This window comes from Aotus nancymaae, unplaced genomic scaffold (genome assembly GCF_030222135.1).
Source record: "Aotus nancymaae isolate 86718 unplaced genomic scaffold, 86718_ANA_hifiasm-v0.15.2.pri h1tg000033l, whole genome shotgun sequence".
In the NCBI taxonomy this organism is placed as follows: Eukaryota; Metazoa; Chordata; class Mammalia; order Primates; family Aotidae; genus Aotus; species Aotus nancymaae.
The window spans coordinates 12,782,206-12,806,990 of NW_026988447.1; the positions used below are offsets into that span (position 1 = coordinate 12,782,206).

General features: G+C 37.5%; 1 protein-coding gene across 8 annotated transcripts in view; it reads right to left on the reverse strand.

Annotated features, from left to right (window-relative positions):
- LRAT (lecithin retinol acyltransferase) overlaps positions 1-24,785 on the reverse strand; it is a 146,311-nt gene that overhangs the window by 108,830 nt on the left and 12,696 nt on the right. The gene's annotated exons all lie outside the window — the stretch shown is intronic.

Sequence of the window (24,785 nt, forward strand, 5' to 3'; positions counted from 1 at the left end):
TAAAATGTATAAAATGTAGATATTATATGCCATGCAATAACCTTTATACATATATATATATTCATTGCTTCCTGTCAGTCTGGCACCAAATGATAATCAGAGAACATTCCACCAGTACTCTGAGTACCAAATTCAGTGAGATTGCCTGCAAGACTGCAAAGCAAACCAAAAACTGGTATTACTATGGTGAGAAAAATGTTTTAATATCTGTTCAAATAAAAAAAGAATATATTACAACTAAAACTTCACTTTTAAAGGTATTATGATAAAAGTAGAAAAAATGACTTTATTTTATATCATTGTCCTTTTGGTTTTATTTGTTTGTTTTAATAAAATAAGTTAATGACACAAAAGGCTAGCTTGGAATCATAAAAATAACACTGGTCTAAGAATCATGGAAATCTAGACCAGGTGGTAAAGTCTGAGCAAAATGAGGTTAATGTCATACCCATGTGGCTATGAGAATTCATAGATAAAACTATGTGAAAGCACCGTGGAAACTGCAAAGTGTTTCAAAATGTGACTTGAAGCGTGACATTAAGTTGTCATTACATTACAGAATAGGAGAGAAAATTTATAAAACATTACTATCCTATTTGATATGTTAAAAGCTAAAACTAACCAACAGATTCATTATTAAAACACATTCCTAAAAATCTTAATAATTGGAAGTTCTTTATAGAGTTGAGAGTTTTGACCAGTGTGGCATAATAATTGGGTCTTAGTTATTTGACCTGTTTAAATCCAGGCTCTACAATTTAACTAACTCTGTAACTCTGGGCAAATTATATTACCCTATTAGATATCAATTTCCTCATCTCTAAAATGAGGATAACGACATCTACCTAATAAGTACATTATGAGAATAAAAAATAATTTCGTTAAGTAACTGTCACAAAGTACATAGTAAGTGATAGTTACTTTGTTTCAGAAAATCTCTTAGGTCTTTGCATAAGGTTTATTTATTTAGCTTTAATAATCTGCAGTATTAAAAAACTATAACTATATTAAGTTTAAAATGTATTTAGCATGACCTCCAGACATTTATTTTTATTTCAAAAAACACTTTTACTGTAATATAGTTAAAAGTGTAAAATTACTATTATTATTATTAGACTTACAGCTGCTAATCAAAATAATTGCTTTTCCAACCAAACTATGAAAGAAATAAAAGTTAATTATTTTATTTACAATACACCTTTTGTAGGTAGAATATTTCTTTATATAAATATGTATTTGACATAAAGTAATTCATTCCTTTCTTAATCTAAAGTACAATTTAGATTACTGCCTAAATTCAAGTAGAAAATCATACGGCAAAACTAACAAAAATCTTTTCATAAACACTTGAAGTAGAAATTTCACTCTGGAAAAGATGGAGTCATATGGACCAAATTTATATTCCTGCTTGAAATAACCAAGAAAACAGACAACATATGTAAAACAAGTTTTCAAGATACTGGACATGAAGCAACAAAGCAGTGATCCCTAAGAGATATAAAACAAATGGAATGTGTACAAGATTGAGTTTCCAGGTCAGGCACTAGGAGGAGGAACTCAGATGGGGACTGGCAGATTCCCCGAGTTGAGGAACTAAGAGTCCAGAAAGAACACAGATTACTAGGAAGTCCAGGGAGTTCACAGGACAGATTACCACAGAGGAGAGAGACAGACATCTGCTATACAGATAGACAACTGGAGATCTACAGAGGGTTCCTCTGAAGTATTCAGCAGAGAACTAGCAGTGCATGGGTATAAAGAAGCTACCTAAGTCTGACAGCCATGCCCATTCTCGCTAGCTAAACTGGAAAAGCTCACAATTCATAGGAAAATAGCAGAATGCTTAGAAGGCTTTGCCTCAAAAGTGGGGAATTAAGTTCTAAACTAAATGCTGCTCTGGTCCTACCTAAATTATCTTAAAAGCAAGACCAAAATGGACCAGTTTCAAAGTAATTTAATCACAATCCAGAACACTGTTCAAAATATGAACATAATCAGCAACTAATAAGGTAAATTTCACAATGTCTGGCTTCCTAACCAAAATTAGCATGTATGCCAAAAAGCAGGAAAATAGGTTCACATTGAGGGAAAAGAAATCTATCAATTAAAACAGACTCATATCTGACACAGATGTTAGAATCAGTAGACAACAACATTAAAACCATTACTATGACTGTATTCCACTTCCGTAAGTTGAAAACATACCCATAAAACAGATCCAAAACCAAAATCTCATTTCAAAAATCCAAATGTGAACTGCTAAAGATGAAACCTACAAGTCTGAGAAGAAAAAAATGTGGAATGTTATAATAGCAGATAAGACATACATAATAGCAGAAGAAAAGATCAGTTAACTTGAACACATAGCAATAGAGACTATTCAAAAGAAAACACTGGGAGAAAAAAGCATTTTTAAAATTAAAAGAGAATCAGTGAGCTGTCAAACAACTTTAAATGACATAAATATGTGTAATTAGAGTCCCAGGAAAGGACGAGGAAAAGAAAAAATATTTAAAGGAATAACGGCTAATTTTTTTTCAAATTTGATGAAAACCATAAATTCACGGATCCAAAGAGATTCACTAACACCAACAAGAATAAACATGAAGAAAAGACACATATAATAAAACTGTTCAATAATAAAGACAAAATCTCAGAAGCAGCCAGAACAAAAGAAGGTATGTACAAAGATAGGGGTACTAGGACAAGGATGACAATAGATTTCTCACCAGAAGAATGCAAGTGAAAAGGCAGCAGAACAAACATTTTAAAGTACCCAAAGAAAAAAGAAGCCTATCGGCCTGGAATTCTATACCCAGTGGAAGTATCTTTCAGAAACAATGATGGAATAACAACATTTCCAGGGATACAAAGCTGAAAGAATTAATAACCAGCGGATATATATTATATAAATACTATGTATAATACTTCCTTTATGTTAAATAAAGTTCTTTAGACAGAAGGAAGATGATAGCAAATGGAAATATTCATCCACAGGAAACCCTGAAGAACAACATATATGTTCATTACAAGGGTAAATATACAAGATTTTTTCTTATCCTTTAAGTCATTTTAAAAGATAATTTATAATAATGCCAATAAACCATATATAACACTACTAAATAAAAACAACATATTGTTGGGTTTATAACATGTAGAGGCAAAATGTATGAAAACAAAGGCACAAAAGATGAGAAAGGAGAAACAGAAGTATACAATGATAAAGTTTTTATACTCTATGTGAAGTAGTATAATATCACTTGAAAGTAGACTATTACATTGAAGATACAGACAACAAATGCTAAAGCCATTACTAAAAGAACATAAAGAGTTACAGTTTATAAACCAACAATGGAGATAAAATGGAATCATTTTTTAAAAACCCAAACAAGGCAGAAAAAGGGGAACGAAAAATAGGTGGGATAAATAGAAAACAAACAGCAAGATGACATTTAAGCCTAGCAATATCATAGTCACATTAAAGCAAAAGGTCTAAATATCCCAACTGAAAGGCAGCAATTATCAGATTAGATAAAAAAGCAAGCTCAGAAGAAAGTTAACATGGCTACACCACTATCAAAGAGAGAAAAGACAATTACCAGGAATAAAGAAGGTAATTTCATATTGATAAAGAGGTCATTTCATCAGAAAACACCAAATAATTGTAAACAAAACTGTACAGACAAATATAAAACTATAATCAGAGATTTTAACACCCCTCTCTCGCTCAGTAAATGATACTAGTAGACAGAAAATAAGAGTATAGATTTGAGCAACACAATTCAGCCAACTTGACCTAATTGACATACATAAAAAATTCCACTGAACAACAACAGAATACATATTCCTTTCAAGTGTACTTGATGTTTTACCAAGACAAATTATATTCTGGGTCATAAAACAAGTCCCAATAAGTTTAAAAGGATTCAAGTCATACAAAGTATGTGCTCTGACCACAGTGGAATTAGATAAGAAATCAATAACAAAAAGATAGCTGGAAAATCTATAGAATCCCTCAAACTACCCACTACTAAATAATCCATGGGTCCAGATGAAATCAAATAGGACATTTAAAAGTGTTTTGAACTGACTGAAGATAAAACACAACATACCAAAACTTGGGGGAATACCACATGTATGAGTTTCCTATCGCTACTCTGACAAATTATCACAAATTTAGTGGCTTAAAACTACATGAGTTTATTATCACACATTTCTAGAGATTAGAAGTCTCGCTGTGTTAAAATCAGTGTCAAGTGGGCTATGTTCCTTCCAGTGGCGCTAGGCAAGAATCACTTCCTTGTCTTTTCTAGCTTCTACAGGCTGGCCACATGTCTCGTCTTAGGGCTCTCTTCCATCTGTAAAACCAGCGTTTGCATCACTCCAACCTCTGCTTCCCTCATCACATCTCCTTCTCTGACTCCGACCCTTCTGCCTCCCACTTAGAAGAACTTTTGTGATTAAATTGGGGTCACCTAGAGAATCCAAGATACTCTCATTTCAAAATCCTCAACTTAAATCATTCCTGCAAAATCCCTTTTGCCATGTAAGGTAATATATTCACAGCTTCTGGGAATTAGAGTATGGACATCCTTAAGGAGGGGTATTATTCTGCCTCCACACCACTAAGGTAGAATTTAGAGGTAAATAGCCTCTAAAGGCCTCTATTATAAAAGAAGGAAAATCTCAAGTCAGTGACCTCCAGCTTTCATTCTAAGATACTATAAAAATAAAAGTAAATGAAACCCAAAGTAAGCACAAAAAAGGAAATATAAAAATCAGAGTGGAAATCAATGAAGTTGAAAAAAGCAAAACAGAAGATGAAATTAGTGCATCCCAAAGCTGAGTTCCTGAGAAGATCAATAAAACTGATAAACCTCTAGTCAAACTGACTAGGAAAAAAGCGAGCAAACACAAATTACCAATATTAGGGGTGGCAGAGATAACATAACTACGATTCTATGGACAGTGAAAGACAACCTAAACACAATAAATGACAACCTAAATACAATACACACATTCCTTAAAAGAAGTAACCAAAGTTCACTAAAAAGGAAATAGATAATCTGAATAGCCATGACTTTATTTTAAAAATTAAATTTTTAGCTAGGAACCTTCCCACAAAGAAATCTCCAGGCCAACGTGGCTTCACTGTAAATTCTACCAAACACTTAATGGAAGAAATAATACCAATTCTTCAAAACTCTCCCAGAAAAATCAAAGAGGAGGGAATACTTCCCAAGTCTTTGATACAAACATTACCATAATACCAAAATCTTGACAAATATATTCTTATAAAAATATCGACCAGTATCCCTCATGAACATAGATACAACAATTATAATACAAATATTTGGAAAGCAAATCAAACAATATGTAAAAAGGATAATATATCATGACCAAGTGAGATTTGTCCCAGGCAAGAAGATTAGTTTAATATTTAAAAATCAATGAGAGGCCAGGCATGGTAGCTCATGCCTGTAATCCCAACATTTTGGGTGGCCGAGGTGGGAGGATCTCTTGAGACCAGGAGTTTGAAACCAGCCTGCACAATATAGGGAGATGCTGTCTTTACAAAAAAGAAAACAATCAATGACTATACAAATAAATGGTAAGTATGTAAATAATGCATATGTTAATAATCTTGATTGATCCATTTCACAATGCACATATATTTTGAAACATCATATTATATACCATAAGTTTATACAATTTTAATTTGACAGTTAAAAATAATTTAAATTTTTAAAATAAAAGATGAAAAATCAATATTAATCATCATATTAACAGATTGAAAAAGAAAAAAATACATACTCATCTTAACAGACATTTTAAAAGATTTCACAAAATCCAAACATCCATTCATGATAAAAATTCTTAGCAAACTAGGAATAGAAAGGAGCTTTCTCGACCTGACAGAAACTCTACAGCTAGCATCATACTTAATAACGAAACATGAGAATGCTTTGCTTAAGATCAAAAACAAGAAGAGCATATTTGCTTGCATAACTGCTTCAACAACTTGTATTAAACATTGTACTAGAGGTACTAACCAGGTCATAAGTCAAGGTAGAAAACAAAAGCCATTCAAATTGAAAAGAAATAACACTTCATTTGCAGACTACAGGATCATCTATGCAGAAAATCCCACGGAATCTACAAAAATACTACCAAAACTAACCAATGAGTTTAGCAATGATTTGGGATACAAGGTCAATATTCAGAAAGCAACTGTATTTCTATATAATAGCAATAAATAATCAGATATTGAAATTATAAAGCAATATAATTAACAAATGATGGAAAATCTGTTAAAAGATGTACACTAAAAACTACAAAACATTTCTGAGGAAAATTAAAGAAGATCTAAATAAACGGAGAGATACACATTGTTCAAGGGCCCAAAGAATCAATATTGTTAAGATGTCAATTTTTCACAAATTGATCTACAGATTCCAAACTTTTATCAGCATTTTTCATAGAATTAACAAGCCAATTCTAAAATTTATATTGAAATGCAAAGACCACAAACAATGTTAAAAAAGGGCAAGTATGATGACTCATGTGATTTCAGGACTTATTACGAAGCTACATTAATCAAGACAGTAATATGTGCATTGCAATGACTAATAAATCGATGGAACACAACAGAGAATACATATTCAACTGATTTTGGTCAAAGATGTAAAGGGAATTTTGTAGAGAAAGGATTTTTTTTTCTAAAACAGTGCTAGAACAATTGAATATCCACATTAAAAAAAAAACTTTTATCCATACCTTGCACTATATACAACAATTAATCAAAATGGACCATAGATCCAAATGTAAAATCTAAAACTTTTAGATTTCCAGAAGAAAACACAGGATAAAGTCTTTGTGGTTTTCAGTTAGGCAATGATTTTTCAGATACAACACTAAAAGTATGATCTACGTAGGAAAGAATTGATAAATTGAACTTCTTTTTTTTTTCTTTTTTCTTTTTTTTTTTTTTTAAGATGAAGTCTTGCTCTGTCACCAGGTTGGAATGCAGTGGCACGATCTCAGCTCACTGCAACCTCCACTCCCCAGGTTCAAGCAATTCTCCTGCCTCAGCCTCCTGAGTAGCTGGGACTACAGGTGTGTGCCATAACACCTGGCTAATTTTTTGTATTTTTAGTTGAGAAGAGATTCCACCGAGTTAGCCAGGATGGTCTCGACCTCCTGACCTTGTGATCCACCCGCCTCAGCCTCCCAAAGTGCTGGGATTACAGGTGTGAGCCACTGAGCCCGGCCAATAAATTGAACTTCTTAACAAAATTTAAAACTTTGTTTTTAAAAGACACTAGAGCAAATAAATAGTGTATACGTCTATCCAAACTTATCAAATTGTACACTTTAAATATGTATAGTTTACTGCATGTCAATTATACCTCAGTAATGCCGGGGAGTTTTTTGTTTGTTGGTTTTTTTGAGACAAGGTCTCTCTCTGCCACTGAGGCTGAAGTGCAGTGGCACAATTGGAGCTCACTGCAGCTTCAACCTCCCAGGTCCAAGCAGTCCTCCTGTCTCAGCATCCCAAATAGCTGGGACCAACAGTGTGAGCCACCAGGCTCAGATAATTTTTTACTTTTATTTTATGTAGAGACAGAGTCTCCCTATATTGTCCAGGATGGTCTCAAACTCCTGGCCTCAAGAAATCCTCCCGCCTCAGCCTCCCAAAGTGTTGGGATCATAGGTGTGAGTCACCACACCCATTTATTTTAATGCTGTTTTTAAAAAAGACAATCATGAAAAAAATTACATGCACTAACCTAAAATCATCTCTCCAATAATATAACCTTTCACTGCAATTCATTAACTTAAAGCACAGTGAACTTCTTCTTGGCATATTTTTTTCTTATCATGAGGGAAATGTAAAGTACAGAATATTGAGTTAACAAATTTACATCTAAAGACATTTAAAATTAATCCTTGATGATGGACTAATAAAACATCTTTATTAAAACGACTTTAGAAAGATTTCTTTCAAATTAAGCAAAGAAAGAATTTATAATCCAATTCAATTTCAAGAATTTATCTCTATGTATACCATCAATTATTTTTTATTTTTTTTTTTTTTTTGGTTTTTTTTTTTTTTATTGCATTTTAGGTTTTGGGGTACATGTGAATAACATGCAAGGTTGTTGCACAGGTGCACACCTGGCAGTATGATTTGCTGCCTCCCTCCCCTTCACCTATATCTGGCATTTCTCCCCATGCTATCCCTCCCCAACTCCCCACCCCCCCACTATCCCCCCTCCCCCCCTACAGACCCCCGTGTATAGTGCTCCCCTCCCTGTGTCCATGTGTTCTCCTTGTTCAACACCCGCCTATGAGTGAGAACATGCGGTGTTTGATTTTGTGTTCTTGTGTCAGTTTGCTGAGAATGATGTTTTCCAGGTTCATCCATGTCCCTACGAAGGATGTGAACTCCTCCTTTTTAATGGCTGCATAATATTCCATGGTGTATATGTGCCACATTTTTCCTGTCCAGTCTATCATCGATGGGCATTTGGGCTGGTTCCAGGTCTTTGCTATTGTAAACTGTGCTGCAATGAACATTCGTGTGCATGTGTCCTTATAGTAGAACGATTTATAATCCTTTGGATATATGCCCAGTAATGGGATTGCTGGGTCAAATGGAATTTCTATTTCTAGGTCCTTGAGGAATCGCCACACTGTTTTCCACAGTGGTTGAACTAATTTACACTCCCACCAACAGTGTAAAAGTGTTCCTATTTCTCCACATCCTCTCCAGCATCTGTTGTCTCCAGATTTTTTAATGATCGCCATTCTAACTGGCGTGAGATGGTATCTCAATGTAGTTTTGATTTGCATTTCTCTAATGACCAGTGATGATGAGCATTTTTTCATATGTTTGTTGGCCTCATGTATGTCTTCTTTTGTAAAGTATCTGTTCATATCCTTCGCCCATTTTTGAATGGGCTTGTTTGTTTTTTTCTTGTAAATCTTTTTTAGTTCATTGTAAATTCTGGATATCAGCCCTTTGTCAGACGGGTAGGCTGCAAAAATTTTTTCCCATTCTGTTGGTTGCCGAATCACTCTATTGACTGTTTCTTTTGCCGTGCAAAAGCTGTGGAGTTTGATTAGGTCCCATTTGTCTATTTTGGCTTTTGTTGCCAATGCTTTTGGTGTTTTGGTCATAAAGTCCTTGCCTACGCCTATGTCCTGAATGGTTTTGCCTAGGTTTCCTTCTAGTGTTTTTATGGTGTTACGTCTTATGTTTAAGTCTTTAATCCATCTGGAGTCAATTTTAGTGTAAGGTGTCAGGAAGGGGTCCAGTTTCTGCTTTCTGCATATGGCTAGCCAGTTTTCCCAACACCACTTATTGAACATGGAATCCTTTCCCCATTGCTTGTTTTTTTCAGGTTTGTCAAAGATCAGGTGGTTGTAGATATGTTGTGTCGCCTCTGACGTCTCTGTTCTGTTCCATTGGTCTATATCTCTGTTTTGGTACCAGTACCATGCTGTTTTGATTACTGTAGCCTTGTAGTATAGTTTGAAGTCCGGTAGTGTGATGCCTCCCGCTTTGTTCTTTTTGCTTAGAATTGACTTGGCTATGCGGGCTCTCTTTTGGTTCCATATGAAGTTTAAGGTGGTTTTTTCCAGTTCTGTGAGGAAGGTCATTGGTAGCTTGATGGGGATAGCATTGAATCTGTAAATTACTTTGGGCAGTATGGCCATTTTCACGATATTAATTCTTCCTAACCATGAACATGGAATGTTTCTCCATCTGTTTGTGTCCTCTCTTATTTCGTTGAGCAGTGATTTGTAGTTCTCCTTGAAGAGGTCCTTTACGTTCCTTGTTAGTTGTATTCCCAGGTATTTTATTCTCTTTGTAGCAATTGTGAATGGCAGTTCGTTCTTGATTTGGCTCTCTTTAAGTCTGTTATTGGTGTATAGGAATGCTTGTGATTTTTGCACATTGATTTTGTATCCTGAGACTTTGCTGAAGTTGCTTATCAGTTTCAGGAGATTTTGGGCTGAGGTGATAGGGTCTTCTAGATATACAATCATGTCGTCTGCAAATAGAGACAATTTGACTTCCTCCTTTCCTAATTGAATACCCTTTATTTCTTTTTCTTGCCTGATTGCTCTGGCTAGAACTTCCAGTACTATATTGAATAGGAGTGGTGAGAGAGGGCATCCTTGTCTAGTGCCAGATTTCAAAGGGAATGCTTCCAGTTTTTGCCCATTCAGTATGATATTGGCTGTCGGTTTGTCATAAATAGCTTTTATTATTTTGAGATACGTTCCATCGATACCTAGTTTATTGAGGGTTTTTAGCATAAAGGGCTGTTGAATTTTGTCGAAGGCCTTCTCTGCATCAATTGAGATAATCATGTGGTTTTTGTCTTTGGTTCTGTTTATGTGGTGAATTACATTTATAGACTTGCGTATATTGAACCAGCCTTGCATCCCCGGGATGAATCCTACTTGATCATGGTGGATAAGCTTTTTGATGTGCTGTTGTAATCGGCTTGCCAGTATTTTATTGAAGATTTTTGCATCTATGTTCATCATGGATATTGGCCTGTAGTTTTCTTTTCTTGTTGAGTCTCTGCCGGGTTTTGGTATTAGGATGATGTTGGTCTCATAAAATGATTTGGGAAGGATTCCCTCTTTTTGGATTATTTGGAATAGTTTCAGTAGGAATGGTACCAGTTCCTCTTTGTATGTCTGGTAGAATTCGGCTGTGAGACCATCTGGGCCTGGGCTTTTTTTGGGTGGTAGGCTCTTAATTGCTGCCTCGACTTCAGACCTTGTTATTGGTCTATTCAGGGTTTCGACTTCTTCCTGGTTTAGGCATGGGAGGAGACTACTGTCCAGGAATTTATCCATTTCTTCCAGGTTTTCTAATTTATGTGCATAGAGTTGTTTGTAATAATCTCTGATGATGGTTTGAATTTCTGTGGCATCTGTGGTGATATCCCCTTTATCATTTTTTATTGCATCTATTTGGTTATTCTCTCTTTTCTTTTTTATTAGTTTGGCTAGTGGTCTGTCTATTTTGTTGATCTTTTCAAAAAACCAGCTCCTGGATTTATTGATTTTTTGTAGGGTTTTTCGTGTCTCTATCTCCTTCATTTCTGCTTTGATCTTAGTTATTTCTTATCTTCTGCTAGGTTTTGAGTTTTTTTGATCTTGCTCCTCTAGCTCTTTCAATTTTGATGATAGGGTGTCAATTTTAGTTCTCTCCTTTCTTCTCATGTGGGCACTTATTGCTATATATTTTCCTCTAGAGACTGCTTTAAATGTGTCCCAGAGATTCTGGTATGTGGTGTCTTCGTTCTCGTTGGTTTCGAAGAACATCTTTATTTCTGCCTTCATTTCAGTGTTTATCCAGTCAACATTCAGGAGAAAGTTGTTCAATTTCCATGAGGATGTGCGGTTCTGGGTTGGCTTCTGAATTCTGAGTTCTAACTTGATTGCACTGTGGTCTGAGAGACTGTTTGTTATGGTTTCTGTTCTTTTGCATTTGCTGAGGAGTGATTTACTTCCAATTATGTGGTCAATTTTAGAGTAGGTGTGATGTGGTGCTGAGAAGAATGTATATTCTCTGGATTTGGGCTGGAGAGTTCTGTAAATATCTATTAGGTTTGCTTGTTCCAGGTCTGAGTTCAAGTCCTGGATATCCTTATTAATTTTCTGTCTCGTTGATCTGTCTAATATTGACAATGGTGTGTTGAAGTCTCCCACTATTAATGTGTGGGAGTCTATGTCTCTTTGTAAGTCTTTAAGAACTTGCCTTATGTATCTGGGTGCTCCTGTATTAGGTGCATATATATTTAGGATCGTTAGCTCTTCTTGTTGTATTGATCCTTTTACCATTATGTAATGTCCTTCTTTGTCTCTTTTGATCTTTGTTGCTTTAAAGTCTATTTTATCAGAGATGAGAATTGCAACTCCTGCTTTTTTTTGCTCTCCATTTGCTTGGTAAATCTTCCTCCATCCCTTTATTTTGAGCCTTTGTGTATCCTTGCATGTGAGGTGGGTTTCCTGGATACAGCACACTGATGGGTTTTGGCTTTTTATCCAATTTGCCAGTCTGTGTCTTTTGATTGGGGCATTTAGTCCATTTACATTTAGGGTTAATATTGTTATGTGTGAGTTTGGTCCTGTCATTTTGATGCTAGCTGGCTGTTTTGCCCATTGGTTGATGGAGATTCTTCATTGTGTTGCTGCTCTTTACCATTTCGTGCGTTTTTGGAGTGGCTGGTGCTGGTTGTTTTTTTCTATGTGTAGTGTCTCCTTCAGGAGCTCTTGTAAAGCTGGTCTGGTGGTGATGAAATCTGTGAGTACTTGCTTGTTCACAAAGGATTTTATTTTTCCTTCACTTATGAAGCTTAGTTTGGCTGGATATGAAATTCTGGGTTGAAAGTTCTTTTCTTTTAGGATGTTGAATATCGGCCCCCACTCTCTTCTGGCCTGTAGGGTTTCTGCTGAGAGATCTGCTGTGAGTCTGATGGGTTTCCCTTTGTGGGTAACCCGACCTTTCTCTCTGGCTGCCCTTAGTATTTTCTCCTTCATTTCAACCCTGGAGAATCTGATGATTATGTGCCTTGGGGTTGCTCTTCTAGAGGAATATCTTTGTGGTGTTCTCTGTATTTCCTGGACTTGAATATTGGCCTTCCTTGCTAGGTTGGGGAAGTTTTCCTGGATAATATCCTGAAGAGTATTTTTCAGCTTGGATGCATTCTCTTCGTCACATTCAGGTACACCTATCAAACGTAGATTAGGTCTTTTCACGTAGTCCCATATTTCTTGTTGACTCTGTTCATTCCTTTTTACCTTGTTTTCTCTAATCTTCCCTTCTCGTTTTATTTCATTGAGTTGATCTTCAACTTCTGATATCCTTTCTTCTGCTTGGTCAATTCTGCTGTTGAAACTTGTACATGCTTCACGAAGTTCTCGTGTTGTGTTTTTCAGCTCCATCAATTCATTCATATTCCTCTCTAAGTTGTCCATTCTCGTTAGCATTTCATCAAGTCTTTTTTCAAGGTTCTTAGTTTCTTTGCATTGGGTTAGAACATGTTCTTTTAGCTCACAGAAGTTTCTTATTATCCATTTTCTGAAAGCTGATTCTGTCATTTCATCACACTCATTCTCCGTCCAGTCTTGTTCCCGTGCTGGTGAGGAGTTATGCTGCCTTGTAGGGGGAGAGGTGTTCTGGTTTTGGGTGTTTTCATCCTTTTTGCGCTGGTTTCTTCCCATCTTTGTGGATTTATCCGCCTATTGACTTTGTAGTTGCTGTCTTTCTGATTTTGGTAATTTTAAGTCTGCAGCAGCTGAACTCATAAACCCCCTTTGCTTCTCCCCAGGTGTTCTGGCCCAGGGGTTTAGCACTTTATGTTTTTCAGCTGTGTTGCTACCGTTTTCCCTGCCCACAAGGTGGCAGTCTAGTCACACTCAGCCTGCAGAGGCTTCGCTGAGCTGCTGTGGGCTCCGCCCAGCTTCCGTGTGAGCTTCCCTGCAGTCCTGTGAGTGTAGTTAGAACTGCTTCCGCTATGCTGGCCCGCCCCTGTAGTGACGGAGTCTCTGTAGTGGCGGGTTGTCTTGGTTACGGAAAATTGCCCCGGGAACTGCAGGGTGTTTCCCAATGGAGGACGCCCCTCCCCCACAGAGCTGGACCGTCCCGGGTTCAGCCGTGTTTCCAGAGGGGCCCTCTTTGTCCTGTAATCTCTTGGCTTGCCTCCTTGCCACAGTTCCCCTTGCTGGCCCAGAGGGGACACAGTCTCGTTCACTTTGTTCAAGGAGCCGCTGCTCCCCGCCCCCCGTGCAGGCCAAGCGGCTGCTCCGGTCCAACCAGCGGTGCTGGGAATGCGGGGAGCTTCTCCACGCAATTAAAATCCGCTGCCCTGTGTGCCGCTGCGTCAGCTGAAGCAGCGGCTCTGAGATTCCTGGCGCTCCCTTGCCCAGGGGTCTCCTGGCTTGGCTCCCTGCTTCAGCTCCCCTTTCTGGCTCAGAGGGAACTCTGTCTCTCTCGCTCTGTGCAAGAAGCCACTGCCCCCCGCTCCAGGGCGTAGGCTGAGCGGCCACTCCGCTCAAACCAGCGGCGCTGGAGACCCGTGGGACTTTTCCTCCTGTGAATCTCCTGGTCTGTGGGCAGTAAAAGTCCGTCTGGAAATGCGGCGTCCACTCACCCTCTGCGCCTTCTCTCGGAGCTGCAATCCCGACTTCCTCTTAAGTGGCCATCTTGGATCGATCCCCCCACCATCAATTATTTTATTTAAAAAAAATTTTTTTAATTTTTTAACTAGTTTTTTAATATTAGTTTATAAAATATCATAACTGCTTATAGCAATGACTTAAAATGATTTTCAAAAGACATATGTAAAAAAGAGGGCATTTATCCTTTCTTTCATTCAGGTATACTGGAGAGGACACTCCCTGTCAACAGGCGCTCCCTAGGCCAGTGGTTGTCAAGGAGGGAAGGAAACGCCAGCAGGGGCATTATCAGATGTTTACAGGTGGGAAGAAGCTATTAGAGTACACTTCCTGAAACTTCCCTGACTCCCTGATTTTAATGGGGCAGGAGAGAGCCAGAATGGACTACTGAGGATCCTTAATTTAAGGAAATATTAAAGCGGGTGTGGTGGTAAGCACCTGTAGTCCAAGACACTCAAGACGCTAAGGCCAGAGGATTGCTTCCAGGTCAGCCTGGGCAACATATCCAGACCCTAGTCTCTTTAAAAAAAAAAGAAAATTAATTTTAAGTTCTAGGATACAAGTGCAGGACGTGCAGGTTTGTTACACAGGTAAACATGGGCCATGGTGGTTTGCAACGCCTATCAACCCATCTTCTAGGTTTTAAGCACACCATGCATTAGCTATTTTTCCTGATGTTTTCCCCGACCCCAAAACAGGCCCCAGTGTGTGTTGTTCCCCTCCCTGTGTCCATGGACTCTCACTGGTCAGCTCCCACTTATAAGTGAGGACATATGGTGCTTGGTTTTCTGTTCCTGCATTAGTTTGCTGAAGATAATGGCTTCCAGCTCCGTCCATGTCCCTCCAAAGGGCAGGATCTCATTCCTTTTTATGGATGTGTAGTATTCCATGGTGTATATGAACCACATTTTCTTTATCCGGCCTATTATTGAGGGGCATTTGGGTTGATTCCATGTCTTTGCTATTGTGAATACTGCTGCAATGAACATAAGCATGCATGTATCTTTATAATAGAATGATTTCTATTCATTTGGGTATATACCCAGTAACGGGATCCCTGAGCCAAATGGTATTTCTGGTTCTAGGTTTTTGAGGAATCACCACACTGTCTTCCATAATGGTTGAACTAATTTACATTCCCACCAACAATGTAAAAATATTTCTATTTCTCCACAGCCTTGCCTCACCAGCATCTGTTGTTTATTGACTTTTTAATAATTGCTATTCTGACTGCAATGAGATGGTATCTCATTGTGGTTTTGATTTGCATTTCTCTAATGATCAGTGATGTTGAGTTTTTTTTCATGTTTGTTGGCCACATAAATGTCTCCTTTTGAGAAGTGTCTGTTCATGTACTTTGCCCACTTTTTAATGGGGTTGGTTTTTTTTCTTGTAAATTTGTTTAAGTACTTTGTAGAATCTGAACACTAGACTTTTGTTGGATGGATAGATTGCAAAACTTTTCTCCCATTCTATAGGTTGTCTATTCACTCAGATGATAGTTTCTTTTGCTGTGCAGAAGTTCTTCAGTTTAATTAGACCCCACTTGTCAATTTTTGCTTTTGTTGCAATTACTTTTGACATTTTTGTCATGAAATCTTTGCCCGTGCCTATATCCTGAATGGTATTGCTTACATTTTCTTCTGGGATTTTTATAGTTTTGGGTTTTACATTTAAGTCTCTAATCCATCTTTAGTTAATTTTTACATAAGGTTTAAGGATGGGGTCCAATTTCAATTTTCTGCCTATGGCTAGCCAGTTCTCCCAGAACCATTTATTAAATAGGGAATCCATTCCCCATTGCTTGTTTTCATAAGGTTTGTCAAAGATCAGATGGTTGTAGATGTATGGTCTTATTTCTGAGGTCTCTATTCTGTTCCTTTGGTCTATGTGTCTGTTCTTGTACCAGTACCATGCTGTTTTGGTTAATGTATCCTTGTAGTATAGCTTGAAGTTAGGTAGCATGATGCCTCCAGCTATGTTCTTTTTGCTTAGGATTGTCTTGGCTATACAGGCTCTTTTTTGGTTCCATATGAACTTGAAATTAGTTTTTTCTAATGCTGTGAAGAATGTCAATGATAGTTTAATGGAAATAGCACTGAATCTATAAATTACTTAAGTCAGTATGGCCATTTTCATAATATTAATACTTCCTAGCCATGAACATGGAATGTTTATGTCTTCTCTGATTTAGTTGTGCAGTGGATTGTAGTTCTCCTTGAGGAGGTCCTTCACTCCCCTTGTTAGTTGTATTCATAGATATTTTATTCCCTTTGTAGCAGTTGTGAATGGGAGTTTGTTCATGATTTGGCTCTCTGCTTGTCTATTATTGGCATATAGGAATGTTTGTAATTTTTGTAAATCGATTTTGTATCCTGAGACTTTGCTGAAGTTTCTTATCAGCTTAAGAAGCTTTTGGGATGAGATGATAGGGTTTTCTAGACATAGGATCATTTCATCTGCAAACAGAGACAGTTTAACTTCTTCTCTTCCTATCTGAATATACTTTATTTCCTTCTCTTGCCTGATTGCCCTGGCCAGAACTTACTCCTATGTTGAATAGAAGTGGCAAGAAAGGCCATCCTTGTCTTGTGCCAGTTTTCAAGGGGAATGCTTACAGCTTTTGTCCATTCAGTATGATATTGTCTGTGGGTTTATTACAGACAGCTCTTATTATCTAGAGGTATGTTCCATCAATATCTAGTTTATTTAGAGTTTTTAATATGAATGGATGTTGAATTTTACTGAAGGCCTTTTCTGTGTCTATTATCATGTGGTTTTTGTCTGTAATTCTGTTTATGTGATGAATCACATTTATTTATTTGCATATGTTGAACCAGCCTTGCAGGGATGAAACTGACTTGATCGTGGTGGATACGCTTTTTGATATGCTGCTGGATGCAGTTTGCCTCTATATTATTGAGGAGTTTTGCATTGATGATCATCAGGAATATTGGCCTGAAGTTTTCTTTGTTTGTTGTTGTATCTCTGCCAGGTTTTGGTATCAGGATGATGCTGGCCTCATAAAATGAGTTAGGGAGGAGTTCCCCATTTCAATTTATTGGAATAGTTTCAGAAGAAATGGTACCAGCTCTTCTTTTTACCTCTGGTAGAACTCAGCTGTAAATCCATCTGGTCCTGGACTTTTTTTGGTTGTTAGGCTATTTATTACTACATCAATTTCAGAATTTGTTATTGGTCTATTCAGGGATTCAAATTCTTCCTGGTTCAGTCTTGGGAGGGTGTATGTGTCCAGGAATTTACCCATTTCTTTCTAGTTTGTTCGCATAGAGGTGTTTATAGTATTCTCTGATAGTTGTTTAGTTTTCAGGGATGAGTGGTGATATCCCATTTATGAATTTTTATTTTGTCCTGTTGATTCCTTCCTCTTTTTTTTCTTTATTAGTTCAGCTAGTGGTCTATATTATTTATTTATTTATTTATTAAAAAAACCAGCTCCTGATTTTTTGAAGGGTTTTTCATGTATCTATCTCCTTCAGTTCTGCTCTGATCTTGGTTATTTCTTGTCTCCTGCTATCTTTGTGGTTTCTTTACTTTTGGTTCTCTAGTTCTTTCAGTTATAATGTGAGGGTGTCAATTTGAGTCTTTCTAGCTTTTTGATGTGGGCACTTAGTGCTATAAATTTTCCTCTTAACACTGCGTTAGCTGTGTTAAGATTCTGGTATGTTGTCTTTGTTCTCATTGGTTTCAAAGAACTTTTGGTTTCTGCCTTAATTTCAATATTTATTCAGGAGTCATTCAGGAGCAGATTGTTAAATTTCCAGGTAGTCGTGTGGTGCTTGTGAGTTTCTTAATCTTGAGTTCTAATTTGATTGCACTGTGGTCTGAGAGACTGTTATGATTTCAGTTATTTTGATTTGCTGAGGAGTGTTTTAATTCCAATTACGTAACTAATTTTAGAGTAAGTGCCATGTGGTACTGAGAAGAATGTATATTATGTTGTTTTGGGGTAGAGATTCTGTAGATGTCTATTAAGGTCCACTTGATCCAGAGATGAGTTCAAGTCCTGAATATCCGTGTTAATTTTCTGTCTTATTGATTTGTCTAATATTGACAGTGGGGTGTTAAAGTCTCCCACTATTATTGTGTGGGAATCTAAGTCTATTTGTAGGTCTCTAAGAACTTGTTTTATGAATCTGGATGCTCCTGTATTGGGTGCATATATATTTAGAATAGTTTGTGCTTCTTGTTGAATTGAACCCTTTACTATCACGTAATGTCCTTGTCTTTTTTGATCTTTGATGGTTTAAAGTCTGTTTTGTCAGAAACTAGGATTACAACCCCTGCTTTTTTCTGCTTTCTATTTGCTTGGTAAATTTTCCTTCAACCCTCATTTTGAGCCTATGTGTGTCTTTGCACTGAGATGGGTTGGTCCCTAGAATACAGCACACCAATGAATCTTGACTCTATCCAGATTGCCATCCTGTGTCTTTTAATTGGGGTATTTAGCCCATTTACATTTAAGGTTAATATTTACATTTAAGGTTAAGATCTATTAATATTAATAATAATATTAATATTAATTAATATCATTAATATACCTATTCATATTAACATTAATTTTATTACATATTAACATTTAAAATGATATTATTAAGGTTAATAATATTAATTAATATTTATATTAATATTACTAAATATTAATAATATTAAAATAATATTAAGGTTAATATTTACATTTAAGGTTAATTTGATCTTGTCATGATGCTAGCTGGTTATTTTGCAGATTTTTTGATGTAGTAGCTTCATAGCGTCATTGGTCTTTGTACTTCAGTGTGTTTTTGTAGTGGCTGGTAATGGTTTTTCCTTTCTAAATTTAGTGCTTCCTTCAGGAGCTCTTGCACAGCAGGCCTGGTGGTGATAAATTTCCTCAGCATTTGTCTGAAAAGGATTTTCTTTCTGCTTTACTCATAAAGCTTAGTTTGGCCAGATATGAAATTCTGAGTTGGAAATCCTTTTCTTTAAGAATGTTGAATATTGGCTCCCAATCTCTTCTGGCTTGTAGGGTTTCTGCTGAGAGGTCCACTATTAGTCTGATGGACTTCCCTTTGTAGGTGTCCTGGCCTTTCTCTCTGGCTGCTCTTAACATTTTTTAATTGTTAAAATTCTCTAAGGTTAGAGAATCTGATGATTATGTGTCTTGGGTTTAATCTTCTTATGCAGTATGGTACTGAGGTTCTCTGGATTTCGTGAATTTGAATGTTGGCCTGTCTTGTTAGGTTGGGGAAGTTCTCCAAGATGATATCCTGAAGTATGTTCTCCAGCTTGATTTCATTCTCCCTGCCAACTTGGTTTCATTCTCCCCTGCTCTTTCACGTACCCCAAATCAGTCATAGTTTGGTCTTTTTACATAATCCCACAGTTCTCAGAGGTTTCATTGGTTCCTTTTCATTCTTTTTTCTCTAGTCTTGTCTGACTGTCTTATTTCAGCAAGATAGACTTCGAGCTTTGAAATTATTTCCTCCACTTGGTTTATTCAGCTAGTGATACTTGCGGTTGCATTGGAAAGTCCTCATGTTTTATTTTTCAGCTTCATCAGGTCATTTCTGTTCCCAACTGGTTTTTCTGGTTAACAGCTCCTATAATGTTTTATCATCATTCTTAGCTTCTTTGCATTGGGTTAGAACATGGTCCTTTAGCTCAGTGAAGTTTATTACCCACCTCCTGAAGCCTACTTCTGCCAATTCATCCATCTCAGCCTCCGCCCAGTTCTGTGTTCTTGCTGGAGAGGTGTTGTGATCATTCGGAGGAGAAGAGGCACTCTAGCTTTTTGAGTTTTCAGTCTTTTCATGGATTCTTTCTCATCTTCATGAGTTTAGCTTCAATCTTTGAAGCTAGACCTCTGGATGGAGTTTTTGTGGGGACTTTTTTTTTGATGCTGTAGTTTTTGTTGCTTCTTTTAACAGTCAAGTCCCTCTTCCATAGGGCTCCTGTGGTTTGCTGGGGGTCCACTCCAGACCCTATTCACCTGGGTCCTTCCTGTACCTGGAGGTGTCACCCAAGGAGGCAGGAGAACAGCAAAAAATGGGTGCCTGCTCCTTCCTCTGGGAGCTCTGTCCCAGAAGGGCACCAGAGAGAAGGAATGCTCCTGTATAAGGCGTCTGGTGACCCTGTCGGGGGGTCTCACCTAGTCAGAAGGCACAGGATCAGGGACCCACTTAACGAAGCACTCTGGCTGCTTCTTGGTTGAGGGGGTGCACTATACTGGGGGGAATCCCACTTGTCCAGAATGCCTGGATTCCTCAGAGCCAGCAGGAGGAAAGACTAACTCCACTGATCTGCGGAGATCACAGCCACCCCTCCCCCTAGGCACTCTGTCCCAGAAAGATCAGTAAACCACTGGCTGGAGTTGCTGAAATTCCCACAGGGAGGCCACACCCAGTAGCACGGATGGGTCAGGGTCTAACCTAAAAAGGCAATCTGAACACAATCTGTCACAGCCGCTGTGGTGTGTTGTGGGGAATTCCTCCTAGGTCCAAACCGCCCAGTCTCCCCGATTCTCTTGGGCATCAATAAGGATGGTCTCCTCTCCCCCTGGTAACTGGGTAGTTTTAAGCAGTCTCTAGCTGAGCAGCCATTGGGTATCTGTACAAGGTTGTGTGCTTGGGACCCAAGGCCCTGGTGGCATGGGCTCATGAGGGGATCTCCTGACCTGTGGTTTGCACACATCAGTTAGACAATTAGACACATTCAGTTAGATGCTAGGTCAGAAAATAAACCTAATGAGAAATTAAAGATGCCCAGTGCTGGTAAAGGTATGGTTAAACAAACATAATAATACCTCTAGTGAGTAAGTATAAATTGGTACAAGCCTCTGCAAAGTAATTTTGTGATACATTATAAGGACCTCAGGACCATGGAAAAGGCATGGTTTTCAAGGTAGGGTAGTAGAATCACTCACCGCCTCCCTTGGGTAGGCGTGGGAGCTTCTCTTGCCCCATGTGGCTACCAGGTGGGCCATCACTCTACCCTCCTTTTCCTGGCTCTCTGTGGGTCATGCCAACCACCTCGTCAGCCCCTGTGAAAGAACCTGGATGCCTCAGTTGCCAGTGCAGGATTTACTCACTGTTTTCTTTCTCCTTGGTGGGAGCCTCCAACCGCAGCTGCTTCTAGTCAGCCATCTTGGTCCCTCCCTCTTCCCCATCTCTTAAAAAAGCAAACATACAAACCTGAAATTTCATTAGACACTAGATCAGAAAATAAACCTAACTCTGTAAATTGGTTGTTTCATCCACATATGTCCATACATTTGCACACATACATACACACTATGTTCAGTAATGTGAGTTCGGTTTTCAAAAAAGGAAATCACTTGTCAGGCTCTGTGATTATAAAAACATATGTAATACTTCAGTGTTAAATAAAAATCCTGCCTTGTGGTTATGTTTTATGTACTCTAATTTTTTAAAATGTCAAATGAAACCTATTTTTCCAGTTATAACTCACTAAAAATAGATCAGAGAAGAAACTGCTCATTAATATGTCACAAATAAATAGAAATGTATTAGTGCCACCCTGTGGCAAACTTCACACCTAATAAAATTTTATACAAATAAAAAAAGCTATTGTGATTTTTTTTTTAATGCAGACAGTTAAAACCAATATTGGTTTAACCAAAAATTCAGTTTTTCAACTTGTAAATATTTTTCTGGATCCCTTATTATATTGGAACTTCTCTGCAAGAAAATTTGATGTCTTTTATGTTAAGGAGTCACAAAAATTGTGCATTTTAGGTACTCCATAAATGTTTAGTGAATGCACTTATGATGCATTAATACTTAAATGCAAAACTATCTTACAGAAACCATCAAGAATAAACACAATGGTATAGCTAGAAGGTTATTCATTGTAGTTTATTTAAATTAGGGAAAAAAATGGAACCAACATATCTACCCAATAATAAGTTGGTTAGATCATTTGCACCATATGCTGGTATAATATACTGTCACTAAATATGATACTGTGAAAAATATTTAATGACATTGTTGAAAATACATTATTAAATAAAAATTAGGTTATTACAAAATATGCCTGGTGTAATCTTGTTCTTGTTTGAGATATATATGTTAAACTCCATTTTTATAACCCCTACCGTTGTGGTCTTCACAAGAAGATGTGATAGGCTCCCTTCACCCCTAAACACCTGAACTGGAGTCACGTATAGAGACTGATGATAATGGTACATACACACCAAGAGGATATTCAAACATTTACTACTTGCATAATGAGGCTTTCTGGGGAGAGCGAGAAAGCCTCCCAAGCAGATTCACAAATGATTTGAGAAAGTAGAGAAAGGAGATCAGCTTAGATTTTATTGCGATGTAAAGGTAAGGCTGTGGTGAAGGCTCCCACATGTTGGCTAGAGTTATGAAAAACAGGTAAAAGCCCGTGAAAATTTCTAAGCCACCATAGCACCAGCTGACGCTCCTTGGATACAGCCATTCATAAAAACTGCCTATCACCTTATCAAGCCATTACAGCTACTGGGGACATTTTCTGCTATTCCATATTGACTGATGGCTGTGGATTGCCTGTCCACAGTCATCAAAGCCAAAAAAGCAAGTTCCCTACCAAAAATTAAAGCGTTTTGAAACTGCTCCAACCTTAAATCACCTATGTGGAATTTTAAAGAGTGTTATCATTTTGACGAGTATATTTTATGTTGTCTTCGGTTACTATCACAACAGGAAGTCGAATTTAGGCTATTAAATTCTACATTCCCAGGCAGGTTCCTACTTCTCCCCTCTGTTCAAGGTGTTACTGTTTCCACATTTGAATTTTATGAGCAAATTAAACTCCCTGAGGGGTATTTTCTTTTCCATAAGGCAAAAACGGGTACATGTTGTAATTCTGTTGGACAAGATTTAGCATTTTTGTCATCACATTGTGATCATTAAAGCAGAAGTCTGCCATATGCTAACAAACACCGTATTTAAAATAAACCAACAGGCAGTTATGGCAGTGAAGTCATTCATCCAGTTACTACATCGGTAGTGTTAAAACAAGAACCTCTTTTTCCAAGAAGAACAAAGATAAACTCAAAATACACTGTCTACACAGCAAGAGAACAACTCTACAATGCTATCTCCAGAACAATTTTCACAAATCAGAAATCTAAACCTTCTGCATAGATGGTACATTTAGCAGGCCCCTGTGAGGGAGGAAAATGGTTTTAGGAAAATAAACTAACTAGGAGAACTCTTGTGTCTACACTCAAACAAATTAGTGTTTTGTGCTCCTGACAGCTCATACCAATATTGCAGATATCCATGACCTGCAAGACCTGTGTTTGGATTTCATAGGTGGGATTTTCCACCTCTTGCATTTCACTGGGAGCTAAAGATGGTGCTAAAGAACCAGCTCCAAGGAGAAGCATGACACTTGCCTTCAACATTCAGCCTTTCAAACTGAAGTGTTAATAAAAGTATTTATTAACTTCAGTTCCCTTTCTGTTGTGACACATAAAATGTAACACTTGCAGAAAAATCCATCAGTTGGAACCAAATGATGCTAAGATGAGAAAGATGGGTAATGGATTGTGCTAAACAACTTTATATTTTATAAGAAGCACAATTTCAGTTTAACCTTCTGTGTGCATTAGAAATGTCCAGAGTTATTTTAAACATTGCTTTCAGTGAAACAATACATCTTAAATACCATCCACACAGGTGGTTTCTAGACATAAATGGTTAACCAGTAAAGGCAGCTGACATAGCAGATTTTATAGAATAAAGTAACAAGAGATCAGAAGGGGCTTTCTAGAGCTCAATCCTAAGAGTTATCTATTAATTACACAAAATTAAATGATTTTAATTGTATATTACATGGCAGGATGGCTTCTTGCTTAGGAGCACATCATATAAAGGTCAATAACATCTCCCATGATGTTATCTACAGTGACAACTGTTGTTTTCAAATCCACGCCGTCCATCTTATGAAGAAGGGTAGCAGCACACTTGGGGACTCAGTACCCCAGCACTGCTGAGAGCTCACATGCATGCCAGAAGAGAACCACCAAAGCAATCACCCTGCTGGGAGCTCAGTCACCAGTTTTCATTCAGTGAACTGCTTTTTCTTCCCAGTATTTTTTTCCTATTGGAGGGAAAACACTAAAGGCAGTGGTATCTGCATATGTTTAATTGGCTACAGCCACTTCTGGTGTTTATGATCATCAGGTGCATGGCTAGTAAATAATATAAATAAAGATATAAAGATTGTATTCTAATAAAAATATATGTGGGCTATTAAAGAAACGATTAACTTCAATTTTAAAAATTCCCTGGATTTTCTAAATAGTCCTTGGAGATGATTGATACAGTCAATTACATTTCAGAAACTCTAATCCTTAGTTTGCTCTCTGAGAGTGATTTGAGAGACAGGCCAATGTGGAATACAATAGAGAGGCGAAAGCTGAAGACTAAAATGCCTGATCTTCCATACTAAGCAGGACTTTAATGATCAACTAATCCAGTGGTCCTTAGTTTTTAGGATGCATTACCACTCTGGGGGATCTAATCAAAGTTACAGATCTTTTCCCTAGAGGGAAAACTTTTTTT